This window comes from Pleurodeles waltl, chromosome 5, assembly GCF_031143425.1.
Source record: "Pleurodeles waltl isolate 20211129_DDA chromosome 5, aPleWal1.hap1.20221129, whole genome shotgun sequence".
In the NCBI taxonomy this organism is placed as follows: Eukaryota; Metazoa; Chordata; class Amphibia; order Caudata; family Salamandridae; genus Pleurodeles; species Pleurodeles waltl.
In genome coordinates, this window is record NC_090444.1 from 1,051,922,867 (window position 1) to 1,051,930,064 (window position 7,198).

General features: G+C 43.3%; 2 non-coding genes across 2 annotated transcripts; one reads left to right on the forward strand and one right to left on the reverse strand.

Moving 5' to 3' along the window:
• The first annotated feature begins 6,448 nt into the window (after window positions 1–6,448).
• TRNAL-UAA (transfer RNA leucine (anticodon UAA)) lies at window positions 6,449–6,531 on the forward strand. The gene has a single exon. It is a non-coding gene; the product is annotated as a tRNA-Leu (tRNA).
• A 240-nt stretch (window positions 6,532–6,771) lies between these two features.
• Window positions 6,772–6,854, reverse strand: TRNAL-UAA (transfer RNA leucine (anticodon UAA)). The gene has a single exon. It is a non-coding gene; the product is annotated as a tRNA-Leu (tRNA).
• Between the last annotated feature and the right edge of the window lie 344 nt (window positions 6,855–7,198).

The window sequence follows — 7,198 nt, forward strand, 5'->3', positions numbered from 1 at the left end:
GCCAGACTGACCAGGCGGACCTATAAGCTTTGGTCGTGCCAGGAGCCCAGGCTTGACGTATGAAATCTGCAGCTTCCTGCGAAATTCCTGGGGTTCTCCAGGCAGACCCGAAACCATCCAAGAGACTAATTGGAGGGACTGATTGAGTATCAGATCGTGAGATTGACCCTGAGGATTTAATAGAAGGGATGGAAATATTGGAAGAAGGATCGGAAGGTCTATAAGTAATTCGAGAGCTAGCGGAAACCAAGGCTGACCCTTCCAAAGGGGGGTGATCAGAAGTACTCTGGTGGTCTGACGTCGAATCTGAGCTAAAACCCTGGAAATCATAATGAAAGGAGGAAAAGCATAGTTGGTTTGATTGGACCAGTCCTGTTGAAAAGCATTGGTGGCCAAAGCTTGAGGATCTGGTCGCCAGCTGTAGAATCGCGGAATCTGATTGTTTAAACGAGAAGCAAATAGATCGACCGAGAAGGGACCGAATTTGGAAGAAAGAACTTTGAATATTGAAGGGTGAAGACGCCAGTCGCTGGAATCTCGAAGATATCTGGAACACCAATCTGCGATTGTGTTCATGTCCCCCGGAAGATACTCTGCTCGAAGAGAAATCTGATTTTGGAGACAAAATTCCCATAGGCTCTTTGCTAGTTCGGCAAGGGGTTTTGATCGAGTACCTCCCAGATGATTTATGTAACGAACCGCTGAAAGATTGTCCATCCGAAGGAGAATAGAACAGCTTACCCTGTCTTTGGCGAAGGTTTGGATCGCAAAGGAACCTGCAAGAATCTCTAAACAATTTATATGCAGAAAAGACTCCTCTTTTGACCATAAACCTCCAGTCGAGAACTGAGCGCATCTTGCGCCCCAACCAGTCCGACTTGCATCGGATTCTAAGACAAGATCTGGTGCTGTAGAGAATATTGCCCGGCCATTCCACGCGTCTAGATGATCGAGCCACCATTGGAGTTCGATTCTGGATTCGTGGTCTAGAAGAATCAGGTCTTCGTAAGTAAAACCTTCTCTGAGATGTCGGATTTTTAGTCTTTGAAGAGCTCGATAATGAAGAGGGCCTGGAAATATGGCTTGAATAGAAGATGCTAATAGACCGATTATCCGGGCAAGAGTTTTGATCGTAAGTTGAGATTTGCTGAGAACTAGGAGAATCTCCTTTTTGATATGGGAAATTTTCTGAGTCGGAAGATGAAGGGTGGCCTTGACCGAATTTATGAGAAACCCCAAGAATTCCATGTGACAAGATGGAATGAGGTTGGATTTTTCTTTGTTTATTAAAAAACCTAAATCCTGAAGGAGAGAAACTAATGTGTCTACCTGCTGTAAAAGAATGGACCTGTCCTGATGTAAGATTAGAAAGTCGTCTAAATATACGATAATCCTGAATCCCTGTGTTCGTAAATGAGTTACCACTGGCTTCAACACCTTGGTAAAGCACCAAGGGGCCGAGGAAAGGCCAAACGGAAGACATGTAAATCGATAAAATTGGTCGTTCCACTGAAATTGTAAGAATTTCCTGAAGGAATGATGAATGGGAATGGAAAGGTAGGCATCTTGTAGGTCTAAACGGACCATCCAATCGTTTGTTAACAAGGAATCTCGAAGATGGAGAATGGTTTCCATCTTGAAATGATGGTAAACTACGAATTTGTTGAAAAACTTTAGATTTATAACAGGACGATATTTTTTGTTCTTTTTTTGTATCAGGAAAAGAGTGCTGGTGAAGCCTGAAGGATGAGGATCGCATGGCTCTATCGCCTGTTTGAGAATTAAAGAGTGGACCTCCTGAGAGAGAAGAGCATCTTGTTGTGCGGAAAACTTTAAGGGCTTTGGAGGAAGATGTTGAAACGGAATTGAATATAGTTCTATATGATAACCCGAGACTGTCTGCAGGACCCAAGGATCTGCGGTTAGAGAACGCCAATTCATTATAAACAAAGCCGTCCGGCCTCCCACCAACAATGAGCCATAAGGAAGAGCGCTTACCTGCGTTCTGGGAGCCTCTGGTCCTGAAGCCACGTCTGAAAGACCGGTATCTTTGTGGGTAAAATTGTGGCTTGTATTCCTGAGGGTAGGAAGTGGAGCCTCTGGTCTGACTGACCGCACCCCTCTGGGTGTAACGGCCGGCAAAGCGGCTCCTACCTTTGCCGGCTCTTCCAAAAACACGGGAGTGGAAGATTTTGTGCATGGAAGACTGTGCCTTATCCATAGAAGTAAAAGTCTGTAGATATTTGCTGAGTTCTTTAAGGAAGGAGTCCCCAAACAGCAAACCATTGGCTTCCGGACCAGTCTCTTTAGAAGCGAGAGAATTAAGTTTCGGATCAATTTTTAAAAGTAGACTTTTCCGTCTCTCCTGTGCCATTGATGCATTTGCGTTGCCAAGAAGGCATATCGCCCGTTGGGCCCAATTAGAAAGAATTACCGGGTCCACTTTCTTACCCTCCATCCTAGCCTCTTCCGCTAGGTCCAAAATTCTGGTGAGTGGACCAGATATGTCCAGCAACCTGTCCTGACAGTTGGTCCAGGCTCTGTCCACTCCTTTTTTGGGATCTTTCCCAAATTTGGTAAAAAACATAATCATATTAGGATCTATGGCAGGAGTATTGGTAATGTTGTTGGGCAGTGAAGGTCTGGGACACTCGGATTTAAGTCTGTTGCGCACTAATTTGTCTAGTGGTTGTCGCAAGTTCTTTAGCACGTATTCCGAAACGTGATCACAGGGAGTCCATTCGGTGGAATTTGGGTGACGGATAAGGGAGGGGTCAAACATCGGTTGACCCTCAAAGTCCAATAAAGAATTTTTTATTTTTGATTGCGATGACTCTCCCAATTTATTAAGAGAAGTTTTACGCCTCTTCTCCGAAGGCCCTGGCCAGATCATTATGTCTGGATCATCCTTATCCGAGTCTCTATCCGAATCAGAATCACCCATATCATCCTCTGTGTCTCCCAAATTAGTGATCTGTATAGGAAAGGAAGTGCTGGGGGTAGACGGCTGATTAGTTACCTTTTTTGCAGGAGAGTCGGATTTATCCTCAACATTGTCTGACTTTCTTTTCCTAGATTTGGAAGGAGAAGCAGAAGAAATTAGCCGTTTAATGGAGGCTTCAAAAGTTTTAGAAAACCCCGAAATTGAAGAAGATACCGCCTTCTGAACAGAATCCTGGATAAATAGATCCAAATCTTCTTTAAATTGTTGAGCGTCGTCTTCTTCCGAATAATTCTCCATTTTTAAAAGAGATTTGAATGTTTGAAAATTTTTAAAACTGAAGAAACTAAAATTTCCCTTAAAACCGGGTTAAATACTTATTTTTAAATAAATAAAATCCGTTGTGAACTAGTTTAAAAAATAAACTGAGTTTTGAATGTCTCCGTTACCGTCGGAAATGCTATAATTAAATAATCCAGCCAAGCGTAACCGCGTTGTAGGATAATTAACTAAGGAACACGATTTCCGAAACAGGTATGCTTCTTCCCGGCAGCGCTGACTGACAGCCGACAAGCCTCAGCTGAGAAACAGCTGATCCGACACGCGTCAAGAAAACGCGCTGTCAACTGGCTTAATCCGCTCGCGTTCTGAAGAGAAACGCAGCGGATTAGAGCACGCGCCCCAGGCGTTCAATTTAGAACGTTGGGGCGCGATAACCAACACCAAAGGAAAGATTATAAAAATAACGTTATAAAAATAACGTTGCAGACAGGAAATGAACACAGAAAGAAGGAAAGGAAAATAACGTAATAAGTTATAATTGAAAACTAAGTCAAATAAGTTAAAAACACTGATTAAGACATAAATGTATATGAATAGAAAGGTAGTACTTATCCTTGACTGCTAGCAGCAAGAAAAGAGGACTTGCGGCTATCAGTCAATATGTTTATACCCTTCCATGTTCGTGATTGGTTACTTGTTATGACATATGGTATGACATAGTAGTTATTTGTAGTTTCCCAACAGGGTATGTTGGGACTTGTAGTTTTTTCTTGGCTGCTATCTGAATTAAAGCAAGAGAAGAAAGCATAATAGGAGCCTCCGTGATTGTAATAAAATTAGTAGATTGGAAGCACACATTCAAAAGTAGTCGCAGCAATGAAAGCAAAATATATCAAAGTACTTCTCAGTTTCAATGTACACAGCAAATTTAGGTGATTCTATTATAGTATAACTTCAAAGCAAAGCATAAAAGTCAAAATTCATCACCGTATGGGCAAGGCGGTAGGGCCTATACTCAGCTTCATCTTTCTGGGGTCTGCAAGTTGATGACTCCGGTCAACTGCGCGAAAAAGATTCTCTACCCAAACGGGAGACGGGCAACTGACGTCTAGTTCCCGCCTGAAGTCAAGTAGATTCAAATCTAACTCACTGTAGCCCAGAGTCATCCTTAAAAGCAAACTCAGTGTGAGAGCCGAATAACCTTGGAGAGGGGCCAATTCTCCTGAGCTCACTTGCTCTCAGACTGGATTGCGAGGTAAACACAAAATCTACGTGCTCTTATCAGCTAAGGTCTGGTGTGAAGAAAAGAGCTTGGTCCATCTTGTGGAAAAACACAGCTTGGAAAAACACAGCTCATCTGCAATGTCTCAACTGCAATGTCTAACCCCACGTTAAAGCCAATAGGCAGCTAAACTGAATATCAAATGTAATGTCTAATGTCATGTCAAAGCCAATAGGCAACTAAGCTGAATATCAAATGTAATGTCTAATGTCATGTCAAAGCCAATAGGCAGCTAACCTAAATATCAAATGTAATGTCTAATATCATGTCAAAGCCAATAGGCAGCTGAACTGAATACAGAATGTAATGTGCTACTGGTGAACATTCAGCAACTAATATGTGCAGTGGTGAAACACAAAGTCATTGGTCAAACACAATTAATAGCATCACACATCCCTAACCTCACAAATTTCCCCTTCCTTAGTCTCCTGGTCATCATTGTAACCCATCAATTCATCATGCAAATTGAGCCCCGAAGCCAACAAGACAGCGCCTTGGCTGATAGCTGGGATCTCGTAGCTGTGCCTGTACCCTAAATCAAATGATTCACCAGGCCACTCCCTCATAGTCGGCTTGATCGCTCTGGATGCAACCCTCTCTTATGACCGAAATTTTAAAGGTGCCCAGGCCTTTACCTGTTGCCTTATTTTTCATGACGTCCTTTGGCATGGCTCTTCCTCCTGAGACGAGAAGCTCAGAGGAGCTGTCACACCTCAAAAATGATTCAGCCGCCCAAGGGTGTGCTTTCTTAAACTGTCCCCTGACAAAGCTATGCCCATCTTCCTGTAATTGCTGCACTCTATTGAAATTGACCTCACTTGTGTCAAAATTATAAACTACCTGTTGCTCCGAGCCAAACACAAAGGGGCAGATTTAAGGAAAGTGGCTCTGCCGGTGGAGTGCCACTTTCCTTGCACCCCTTAATGCCCCCCTACCGCCACCATGTGTGAGCTATATATAAAATACGGCGCACCATGGCACAGGGTAGGGGCATTAGTGTTATTTTTTTTACGCTACCGATGTACTCCGCAGGATTAGCGCCATAATTTTGGGACTAATCCTGCAGAGTATATAGGGGCCCATTTTAAATAATGGTATTCCCCCTTTTAACGCCTCCTCTGAGTAGGCGTTGAAAGTGTCGAAAAAAATGGCGCAAGGCAATCTCTTAGATTGCCTTGCGCCATTTTTTCGGCCTCCCCAATGGGGGAACGCCCTCCTTGCATACATTATGCCTGACCCTTCCCCACCACACCGCTTCCTCTACCGCCAACCCTTTGCCTCCCAGACATTCCCATGCGGTGCGGCAAACTAAGTGACCCACGCGGAACCAAGCGCTTGCTCGCGGCTACAACACCAGCCCCAGAGACACCCTCCTCAAAAAGCAACCTGTCAGGTGAGGAACGAGCGTGCCGACCCTCTAAGAAGGAAACGCCTCCTGTGCATACATCAGGCATGTATATTGCATGATGTGGCGCAAAGTGTTTACAAGGTGGAGCAAACCTAGCTTGCGGCACCTTGTAAATATGGAGCTATGGTAGCGGCCTATGATCGTCACATTTGCGGCAAAATAAATTCTGCAAGTGTAGCGCTAAGGGGCGCAATGGCCTTGTAAATCTGTCCCAAAGTGTTTTAGATTGTGTGAATTGTAGTTTTGAGTTTTGAAAAGGGGTTAGTGTGATATTTCTTAAGATTAAAGTCAATTTGCAGACATACTTAATAGGACTTGTGACAAAAACGGTTTGAAAAAAGCGCACCTTTTTTCATTTTACACACTGATAATCTTCAACGTGTTTGATAGGTATGGTTGTATTTTTTTTTTAATTCAGTACATGCACGTTTTATAGAGGAGAGGCATGACATTACCTTGTATTCTTGAAATGTGTTTTGCGTAACCTGATAACATATATAGCTGTGAAAAAATATATAAATATTAAATGTCAGAAACCAGGATGGCCGAGTGATTAAGGCGTTGGACTTAAGATCCAATGGACATGTGTCCGCATGGGTTCGAGCCCCACTCCTGGTAGAGAGATTTTGTAATTCCGTATGCACCAAGTGGAAACAATTAACATAATATAATGAAAATGTCACATATCATAAACGAAAAACTATAGCTTCAAAGAAAAATGACGTTTACTTTTTGGAGAAAAATACCCGTTAATCGATATGAAGATTTTATATGTAGCTCTTATTTTAATAATAATAAGGAGCCACTGAAAGTGTATGAAGTTGAAATAAACAGCGTCCCAGGAGAGAAAAAAATATTTACCAGGAGTGGGGTTCGAACCCACGCGGACACATGTCCATTGGATCTTAAGTCCAACGCCTTAACCACTCGGCCATCCTGGTGTATACACGGAAATGACACCCATAAGATTGATACCATTATTTTGCGGGAAAAAGTCCAACTATACCTCAAACTTGTGTGAACAGCTGCCTAATATCCTCGCGAAACTAGTATTAAATAATAAAAGCGTCCCGACAGGCGCTAGTGATAAAATAGCAAGGTTGCAACATGTTATTTAAAGTCACCAGGAGACGGCGCTGACTCGGAGCATCTTGTATGGGAAACCGCCAGCTCCGTACGTTAGCTCTTAGGCTCGGCAAGGTGCGATCTCATCGGGCGCCTCTGTTTAGCTGAGGCTGTCTTCTGACTTCTCTGGAGCACTATAACTAAAAGGGCGGGGGCCGCC